The sequence below is a fragment of the Meriones unguiculatus genome, chromosome 1, assembly GCF_030254825.1.
Source record: "Meriones unguiculatus strain TT.TT164.6M chromosome 1, Bangor_MerUng_6.1, whole genome shotgun sequence".
Taxonomy (NCBI): domain Eukaryota; kingdom Metazoa; phylum Chordata; class Mammalia; order Rodentia; family Muridae; genus Meriones; species Meriones unguiculatus.
This window is the reverse complement of record NC_083349.1, coordinates 176,378,452-176,389,079: the sequence shown is the minus strand read 5'-3', so window position 1 is coordinate 176,389,079 and position 10,628 is coordinate 176,378,452. Positions and strand designations below refer to the sequence as shown.

The 10,628-nt window shown below is 45.7% G+C and overlaps 1 long non-coding RNA gene across 1 annotated transcript in view; it reads right to left on the bottom strand.

Annotated features, from left to right (window-relative positions):
• The window catches only part of LOC132652356 (uncharacterized), a 17,361-nt gene extending 9,860 nt beyond the window's left edge, over positions 1 to 7,501 (bottom strand). The window contains exons 1-4 of the long non-coding RNA XR_009589866.1: positions 7,408 to 7,501; positions 7,091 to 7,151; positions 6,223 to 6,328; positions 1,274 to 1,401 (exon numbers count right to left, since the gene is read on the bottom strand). This is a non-coding gene — a long non-coding RNA (uncharacterized LOC132652356). The remainder of the gene's footprint in view (positions 1 to 1,273; positions 1,402 to 6,222; positions 6,329 to 7,090; positions 7,152 to 7,407) is intronic.
• Between the last annotated feature and the right edge of the window lie 3,127 nt (positions 7,502 to 10,628).

The following is a 10,628-nucleotide window of genomic DNA, read 5'->3' as shown; positions in this document are numbered from 1 at the left end:
GTTTCAGAGTGTGATGCTGATTTCCCTGGGGTTTGCTCCAACTTCGTAAGGGGGGTGAGCAGAGAGAAAGAATTGGTGGAAGGTAGGAGAATGTGGGGAACAGTCTTCTCTCAAGGTGCTGTGGGAACCCCTAACAAGGCATTAATTAGAAAGCAAAAATGCAAACGACTGCTCCCAATATAATAAGCAAAATTCTTGCTAAATTAAAAAAAAAAAAAACTGTCTGTTGGGAGGTGACCCACAGTTAGAAAATGTATAGCAGCTTGTGCATGCCCAAGGCCCGATGACCTGGGAGTCATTGGTTAGCTTGGATGACATTGAGGAGTATGTAAATTAGGGGAATTCTGCCGGTAGCTTGAGGTTTCTGTCCTGGGCCACTTCGGAATTGCTTCATCTTCCAGATTGGACAGATATTTCCTTCCCCTCTCGCTTTTTCTTCTTCATTCCTGACTTTGTGTCCCAGCAAAATGAACTTTGCTCTGTTTCAAGTACATGCCCCAGGCTTTCCTACTTTCTGCTTTTGCTGAGATTCTTTGCTCCATCTGGAATGTCCTTCTGTTTCCTGCTTTGCCAAGTTTCCAAAGATTCCTGGTCCTTATGGCCTTGTACAATGTCCTTCTTTCTGTGAAATTTTCCCTATCTGGCCAGGTGGGATCGGCCAAAGGACACCCTTTCTTTTTAGTTGAGTATTTCTTACTATGTCTTACAGCCTTGTGCTCTGGTGCGTGTGTGTGATACTGAGGAATGAACTTTGGGCATCAAGCATGCCAGGCAAGCACTCTGCCACTGAGCTAAAATCCCCAGTCCAAGATGTTTGGTTTCTGAAGGTTAAGTTAACATGTTTCTTTTTCATGATCCCAGTTGCTAACAAATGACTTCATGTAATAGCAATTTGGTCAATAAGCGAATGAATGAATGAATGAATGAATGAATGTTTACATGTTGAACAAACAGCAGAACTGTGTGCAGTGTGAGATCAAACGATATGTCAATTAACACATTTGTTAAACATATATTAAGATCAAGGACCTCTGCCAAATTTATGATTCAGTTCTTTCTTAGACTATAGATCTCTAACAAACAAATATGGATAACAAAGAATGCATAAGGGGAAGGAATTAAAGCCAATTTTCTTAAGTGAAGTTGCTGGGTAGAATTGAGAAGGGTAATTGTAACAGAGCTTGAAGGGGTGCAATGCCTGGCTTTTGGGCACCCTAAATTCATGTTGAAAATTTTCAGGCTGAAGATGTAGCTCAGCTGATTGAGCACTTACCTTCTATGAGCAAGCCCTCAGGCTCAGTCCTCAGCACTGCAAAGAGCAGACATGGCAGTCCATGTAGACAGGTAAAGGCAGAAACATCAGAATTCCAAGGTCATGCTTGGCCAGGGATACATAAAACCCTGTCTCAAAAAAAAAAAAAAAATCAAATCCTGACCTTCAAGATAGTTATATTAAGGCATGGGACAATAGAGAGGTGAGCTTCATTAGTGTCTATATAAGAAGAACCCCAGAGCATGCCTCTTCCTGACATGGGAATCCATACAGAAGACAGCCGGCTGTAACCCGCAGAGGCCTAAACTGGACCATGTTTTCAGACCAATCTTGGGCTTCAGCCCAGAACCAGGAACAGTACATTTTTGTTTGTTTGTTTGATTTTAGAGACAGAGTTTCTCTGTACACAGCCTTGGCTGTCCTGGACTCACTTTGGACACCATGCTGGCCTCAAACTCACAGATATCCACTTGCCTCTGCCTCCCAGAGTGCTGGGATCACAGGCTTGTGCCACTGCTCCCAGGGGAACAGAACATTTTTTGTTGTTGATAAAAGTTTCTCAGTCTCTAGTACTGTGCTGTGGTAGCCTGAACTGACAGAGACCAAAAGGGAGCTGGAAGGACTAGGGAAAAGGGTTGGGACACTGACTGTGAGAGTATAAGCTAGTATTACCCAGAGCACACATCTGTTCTCCAGGACTCCTGGCGGCAACTGTGAGCATCTACATGAAAAGGACCTCAAGCTAAAGGCTGGACTTGGGAAGCCTCAAGTGGCGCTGAGAGGCTTGCACTCTAGTGGGGAGCTTGTGGTGGCACCCAAGGATATGAGTGTGGGGTGTTCTGGGAGGAGAAGAGGAGGCTAGAGTAGTTCCTAGTGGATAGGGGAGTCCCAGGAAGGACACAGCTTTTGCCTGAGGGATGGTGAAGAGGTGGCGTGGCGATGGAGGGGCGGGAGACAGACGGCATGTGCTAGAATCTGAATATGTCATTTCTTCATGTGTAGTTCTGACGTGCCACTCTATTCCAGCCTGCCCTGACTTAAAATGGGATAATGTTATTACCTGATTAGTGGATTCTTATGAAGAGAAATGGGGGAAAATCTGCAGGGCTCTAGGTAGGACCTACCCCATTCTACCTACGCTGACTCTTCATCCCACACACAGTGAAAGTACCTCCTGCATGGCTCTGCTGCTTTGCCCTTTAACCTGTCTAGCTATGATGGAATTGCTGGCTGGCCAAGCAGATGGACTTTCTCCCACAGAGCATCAAAGTTGAGCTAAGTAATTTTTGCAAGTTGCTAACCACACATTTCCCAATTGGCATTTACATAAAGTAATACCCTACAGATATACCGAGTGCCCTGGGCATAAATAAACAGACGTTTCTGAGCATGTTGTTAGATGGAGAGGAGAAGACGCATCCAACTGTGGCAGACTCCAAATCTAATAGGTTGGTTCTGTGTCTGGAGGCTAAGGGAGTGTTCATGGCTTGTGGCTCTGACTATAGAAGAATGGATGAAATATATACACACACACACACACACACACACACACATATATATATATATATATAGTCTTTTGCACACACACATACACACACACAGACACACACACACACACACACATATATATATATATATATATTTTTTTTTCTTTTTCTTTCATTGAGTTGGATGGCAACTTTCTGTTGCAAAGACAGTATCTGGCTCTTTGTTATAGCTTTGGCTGTGGGTTAGTGAGCGGTAGACTTTAAAACCAGAGAACACACACACACACACACACACATACACACAGAGCACTTTAATTTCTGCCCTCACTCAAAGTTGCTTTGATACTGACCATATGATAAGATCTGAGCATAAACAAATGGGCTGGAAACACTTAGAGATTATTAACATTTCTTGAGGGGGTAGAATTTGTATTTAACCATTGGTCCCTATGCAAAGAAATTTTTTTTTTTTATTCTATTGCTACAATGAGAGAATGAAAACAGTGGTAAAATCGGAAAAGGGGAGAGAAGCCAGGCAATGGTAGCTTATGACTTTAATCCCAGCAGAGGCAGAGGCAGAGGCAGGCAGATCTTTGAGTTTGAGGCCAGCCTGGTCTACAGAGTGAGTTCCAGGTCAGCCAGCAACCCTGTCTCAAAAAAAAAAATTCTTTTAAAGGAGAGAAAAATTAATTCTTAAAGAATGCAGAAAGGAGATAGACGGGAAAGATGGCAGGAAGTAGCAAAAACTGCAAGGAAGGTGAGAGAGGAAGTAAGAAGACAAGTGTGTTTGAAAAGTAAAGTGAGGCCTCGGGGTGGCTGAGCTTCCCGGATGCTGAAGAGCAGGGTCTTCAAAGTTCCCATTTTCTTAGAAAACCATGTGAGAGAGGCTTCTTAAAAAACTATGTATACACACATGTATAGTTTTATTATTTTATACGTATAGTATTCCAGCTGTGTATACGTCTCTGCACAATGTGTGTGCCTGGGGCTTTCACTCTCAGAGGTCAGAGCTGCCTGTGAGACCCCTTGGAACTGGAGTTTTACAGAAGACTGTGAGCTGCTGGTGGGTGCTAAGAATTGACCCTGCGTCCTCAGGAAGAACAGCCAGTTCCCTTTCATGTCTGAGCCGTCTCTTCAGCCTGAGAACTTTCCTGGTACGTTAACTTGCTCCATCATGTTGCTTACACAACCCGTACTGAGCAATGACGTCTGGAGTTTTCTCGAACAGCTTTACAGTGAATAAATTTTATCTCCCCTGACAGACGACAGCAAGGTCACTTGTATTGCCTCTAAATTCTTCCACCCACACTGACATGATGTAACGCAAGACTCTGCCTCAGCAGAAGGCTCCTAGGTGGCCAGCAGTGGCTTTAGGTGACAGTGGTGAGGAACACCCTCAGCTGTAAACATCCCGCTCACCTCTCCCTAGAGGGGCCTCGGTCTTTGGTGCAGGGAATGCTCAATGGTACTTTTGCTGTGGTTCATTCTCATTCCCTGACAGACTGCGGCCATATCTCCTTTAAATACAAAAAGCACTTTCTCTGGGAAGGCGCCCAGAGATCAATATGTGTTAATAAACTTTATAAGCTGTAACTAGCTTACTTTTGATGACAGCTGCGCAACCCCATTGATTCTTATTTGGCCTCTTTCATCAGGCTGTGTGTCCCTGGAAGGCTTGCAGGGCTCTATTTTTATAGGCTGTCTTATGTCCTGGTTCCTGCAATTGGGTGTCTTTTAAAAAAAAACATCATGGCTTTTCCCCTTGACTCTAACCTGCCTAGCTGACTCAAACCTCCTCTGCCCACGAGGTTCTCTTTTTCCTTTTCCAAAGCTAATGCCCCATTTTTAACTGAGTTCTTGGTTTCATTCAATAAATGGATTTGTGTGTGTGTGTGTGTGTGTGTGTGTGTGTGTGTGTGTACATATGCATGCTGACACTCTTGGGGGCCAAGGATGTGGGATCCCCCTGGAGCTGGAGTTGCAGACAGCTGTGGCTACCCAACATGGGTGCTGGGAACCAAACTCAGGTCCTCCCTCTACCGTCTTAGCCATCAGGTCCATTCTCCAGCCTCTCATTGCTTAGCATTTCTTCTGCCTCATTTCTCTTCTCCCCTCAGTAACACATACATGCACAAGCTGGAGTTTCTATAGTCTGAAACATCTCCTCTATCTTGGACCCAAGCCTCACCTCTCAGTCTTCCTTCTCCCAAACCAAGCTGCTGTTCTCACTACAACTTGAACTTGGCCCAAAGCATAGTTTACTTCTCTACCTACAACTGGGTCCTTGTTTATCCTTGTTTCACTTATTTATTTCAGAGTGAAAGCTATCTAATTGACTTTTTTTTCCCTGCCCATAAAAACACTGGTGCTCATTAAAAGTTCAGATACTGCGTTGAAAAATATCAATGGAGGAAAAGCAGAAGCCTCAGACCTAAGCAGTGCACTTGTCATCCCTGCTACATGCAGCGCTGCTGACTGAAGGGTCACCCTGGGATGTTAATGGCTGCCTAGGTTGTTTTTCAGGAACTTAGAGGTATCACAGACTGGCTGAGAGCACCACCCTTTCCCTTGTTCCTGTGCGAGCATCTCTGACCCAAAGTCCACCCTGGGATCCTGCTGATGGTGACGTTTTTTGACTCTGTGCAAGTTCCTGAACACATGCATTATAAAGGGCCACTAAATCCACTAACAAGCGCAAAACTGTCAATCACTCCCCTTATCTCTGACCATCTTTCCCCATATCTCAGATCACCTTGTTTCTTTATTCTATAACTATCCTGAGTCTGGTCCTCGGGAAGGCAGGTGCTTCTGTGTTAAGTTTCCCGTTTCCTCACATTTGTTTGCTCGGTCAATGTTCTTTCCTGTGAAGTCCAAGGTTTCAGTGGCTGATGTAGCGCACAGTAGGTGAAACAGGCCTGATGTGGTAACACACACACACACACACACACACAAAAGATTGGTTATCCCAGATTTCAGCAGCATGGGGATTAGAAACTCCCATGCTAGAAGCCAGAATACAGTATCTGTATATATGTTTTTCATGGCTTGTGTATAAAACAAACAAACAAACAAACAAACAAACAAAAATGGTTTAAAAAATGGAGGATTTCCTCCAGTTTTGTAATCATTTTAAACCTTTGCTATAGACAACTGGATATTCCTGTCAGCCTCAGCATACAGTCTTGTTATATTGTATATATAAGGAAAGGGTAACCTCACAAAGGAGGGACATTTTCTCCTTTTCAAAAGCCCAATGACCTGTATTTTGTTTCCCCAAGGAGAGTGGGCATCTGCGGCTCTGCCTGATACCATGGCGAGTTATGCCGAACAGTCTAGGAACTTACCAAGGGCTTTCATCTCAGTCCTCATACGTCAAGCTGATCTAGTGTGGTCGCCTCCCTGTACAGATGCAATGGGAACGGGGTGGGGGTCAAAGCAAGTGGCTCAGGTCGTGTAACTCACTGGTCATCAGAAGTACTGGACGAACGCGGCAACTTCAGGACGATAGGGGGGTCAGGCCCCAGGAAAACCGTCAAGGGCTTATTACACTTGACTTTGCTGGATCACCCTGGGGTTGAAAGGAAAAGTTGTCAGGGGAAACTTCTTGGTTCCAAGTCAAGCCCCCAAGGAAGTCTGGGACAAACAGGAGTGACTCCTCAGCTTCCCCTCAGCTGAATAATGCTGAAATGACAAAGCCCTCGTTCTGAGGACTTTTTCTGGAGAGGCTCTTTTCTGCTAGATTTGCTGTGGCATTAAAAATGGATGAGAGCAGGGACACTTCCTACCCAGAGCTCAGTGGTGACTGACGCGTGCCGGATCTGAACTTGCTTATTGCAAATCAATGTGTCTCCTTCCCCAGGACTCGAAGGCCCCTGTCCGGACACACAGAGGCTGATAATAGAGAAGTCACACAAGGAGAGAAAGGACACAAAATGTGATGTCAAGGAGGCAACCCGTTGGGCTGGAGAGATGGCTCAGCGGTTAAGAGCTCTGGTTGCTCTTCCAGAGGATGCGGGTTCAGTACCCACATGGCAGCTCACACCTTCTGGTAGCCCCAGTTCCAGGGGCTCTGACCCCCTGTCACAGATGTATGCAGGCAAAACACCAATACACATAAAATAAATGTTGAAAAAAAATTGAGAAAGTAATTCATGCCTTTTTACTTAAGCTCAGGTTACTTGACCATCTTTCTTCCTAGACAGCCAGCATCACATCTAGTGCCTGCACTATACACACACAGATGTTTGGAATGAATGAATGTGATTGAGCCTGTGCTCCTCTCTCCTGGGCCCACCTGACGTGCTGGGGAGAATCTAGGAACTTGGCACACCTGCTATTCTCCCAGCTTCCTTTTCCACCAGCTGTGTGCTGCAGGACGGAACGCATCTTGCCTGTAAGAGAGAGGACGGTGGTGAGAAGTTAAGATAGTCTGGGCACGTTCGCTAGAGCAGTCCTGAGCCAAAGGCAGGTGCTCAAGCTGTAGTGGGTTTAGGATGGTGTCCTGGGAAGCAGGTCCTCAGGTTTGTTAGGTACAGATGGAGTGAGGGGAAGGCAGGAGTGAGGGAAGGGCAGGAGATCCGAGGAAGGAGGAGAGGGCAGGGGATGTGGAGTGGCAGAAGGAGGGCAGCTTATTTGGAGCAGGCGTACCTTGGATGGGTAAGTCGGGACAGGCTTATAAAGGGTCTCCCAACGACAGGCAGGCACTGAACTTCATCCCGTGGAAACAGGAAAGCCACAGGAGGCTCTGAGCAGAAGCGACAAACTTAAATGATGGGGGGGAGGGGGGATTCACATGACTGCCACTCAGCAAAAAGACAGGTACACACGCTAGAGCACACTTTGAGACAGGTTTTACTGACATAGTTCTCAACAGAAGCCCAGGGGCATTAGCCAAAGTGCTGTGCAACACGAAGACTACGGTAAAGGTCTTGCAAGAGAGTGAGTGACTGGGGTCATGCTGGGTAGGCTGGGGCAGGGCAAGGTGAATTGTGCAAGGTTAATTTTTTTTTTTGAGAGAGAGAACAGATAGAGATCAAGGATCCCACTGTAGTGAGGTTTAACTGGATTAGTCATATGGAATCCTGAATGTGGGTCTACTGCAGTAGTCTTCAGGGACCAAGGGTAGCAAGGATATATATACACAAATACATATACATGTGTATGTGCGCACACACACACACACACACACACATATATATATATACATACATACATACACATATACACATACACACACACACATATATATATATACATACATACACACACACATATATACATACATACACACACACACACACACACACACACATATATATATATATATATATATATATATATATATATATATACCTGCCTCAAGTCTCCTATAGAGCTTAAAATGGCCTTGAACTTCTTTCTATTTAAAAATTTAACAATTTGTTTTATTTAATACATGTGGGTGTTTTGCTTGCATGTATGCATGTGCTTCTCATGTCTGCCTTGTGCCCACAGAAATCAGAAGAAGGCATCTGAGCTTGTGGAATTGGAATTGCCAATGGTTGCCCACCATGTGGGTGCTGGGAACCTGCACCTTCTGCAAGAGCAGCAAGGGCTCTGAGCCCCAGAGCCATCCCTCCAGCCTGAAATTCCTTCTTACAATTTTAATTTATTTATATTGTATGTGTATGAATGTTTCCCCACATGTATGTCTGTGTACCGTGCATGCCTGGTGCCCACAGAGGCCAGAAGAGGATGTCAGATCCCTGAATTAGAATTGTGGGATGGTTGTGGGTACTGGGAATTGAAACCAGGTCCTCTGGAAAAACAGCCAATGTTCTTAATTACTGAGCCATCTCTTCAGCTCAGCCTTGAATGTCTGATCCTCTTGTCCCTGGCATCTAAGCGCGTGTATTAAATGCACATGCTACATGCCTCATGCATGCGGTATTGGAACTGGAGCTCAGGGCTTTGCTCTTACTAGGCAGCTACCGTACCTGCTGAGCTGTCTCACTCTTCAAGGCAACATTTATGTCAGCAAACGGCAGCACATTCTGGAGCGCTAAATAAGAACAATGTCAAACAATAATCACAAGGCCAAGAAGGTAAGGAGAAATGGGAAGAAGAGGGAGAAATAAGAGGAGTAGCTGGGGGAAAGCAAGGAAAGGGAGGCTGGCCATAAAGATGCTTTGTGTTCTTTGTCCCCTAAGCAGCACCAAGGCGCCCGGCTTGGCCTAATTCAGTCACTTCAGGTGGCTTGGAATGCAGGACCCAAAGACTAGTGGACCCCATCATTTCAGCTGTGAAAAATTCAGATGGGAGCATGTTGGATGAGACTCTACTGGCTCCATGTGGATGGGGGGAGATGTACTCATCAATCTTGGAGCTTTTTCATTTCTGGGGAGTGTCATCTGTATCAGATCCATCTGGACACTCCAGCTTTTTTTTTTTTTTTTTTTTTTTTTCTTCTTTCCCAGATGCCTTTGCCAGGAACAATATTTACTACATTGCAATGTAAGAAACTAGGGCATTGAGGGAAGAAACTGAGCATTAGTTTGACCCAAGTGTTCTCAGGATCTTATCGGGTCCATTGAACATTTTACTTCTCATTCATTCATTCTCTCAACTATGTCACAGGGCTTGGTATATATGAGGCGTCAGAAGGGTGCTGTTGGACTTGTCACGAGACCTCCTATGCCTTGAAGATGAGACCGCATGCCTGAGAGGGATAACGGAGTCAGTTCTGCAGCTACTCTGCACGCTCCAGGACCTTGGATTTGATCCCCTGCATCCAAGTGAAAGACAGGCGCAGGGGTGTGCAGCTGTAACTCCAGTGTTGGGTGGGTCCCTGAGGCAAGGCCAGCTCGGGGTTCAGAGAGCAACTGAGGAAAGCATCCCGTGTCAACCTCCAGCTTTTGCATGAATATGTGTACACACACACACACACACACACACACACTCATAAACAGATACACGCACCATATACACACACCACAAACAAAACAAAAACAGCTAGGTGTGGTGAAACAGCTCCTAGTTCCACATCTAGGTTTTTTTGTTGTTGTTGTTTGGTTGGTTTTTGTTTTTTTCTTTCTTCTTTTCTTAAAGTCCCCAAAGCAAAGTCCATTCGTGTGAGAACCGCCCCATCGCTCTCTGCCATTCTATATATTTTGCACAGTAGCTCATATCCTCTGGGCTTTAAAGCACTTACGCTTGGAAGTAATTTAGGGGAAATAAACCCTATTTCTTCAGTAGTCAGATTTCAACTATGACTTCCAAATATATTTCATTCCAGTTCCGGTGGTCTGTGTGTCCCCACGTTGAAACTCTCATCCCAATGTGATGGTATTAGGGGGTGGGGGGTGTCCTTAGGTGGTTATTATCCTTGTAAAAGTGTACCCCTTCTCTGACTAATGAAGATACAAAGATTGCCCTCTACAGCTAAGGAGTGGAACCTCACCAGACCCTAGCCCTGCCACACCTTCACACTGAACTTCCAACCCCACCCCTCCCCCTACTAAGAGAAATAAAGGTCTGTCATTTGAGCCACCCAGTTTAAGGGTCTCCCTACAGCCGCCCTGGCTGGCTAAGACCTGTCTTTACAGCTCATCTGCTGTTGTAGCTCTCTAGTCCTCCCCGGAATGAAATCTTTCACTTTCATTGTCTCTAAGCCCCAAGGGAATTGAGGCAATCAGACTGGCCTGAAATCCATAGCCTGGAGGGAGCAGGGAGTCAGGCAGGCCTCGACCCTGAGCCCACAGACTTCGTTCGGCAAGGTGGAGGTATCCCCTCCCCCATCTGCCTCCCCACCCCCACAGCGAGGTATCCAGCTTCTGCCCTCCCCTGTGGCACAGAACTAGAGAACTGCACTGGAGACTGTGGCCCCGGCT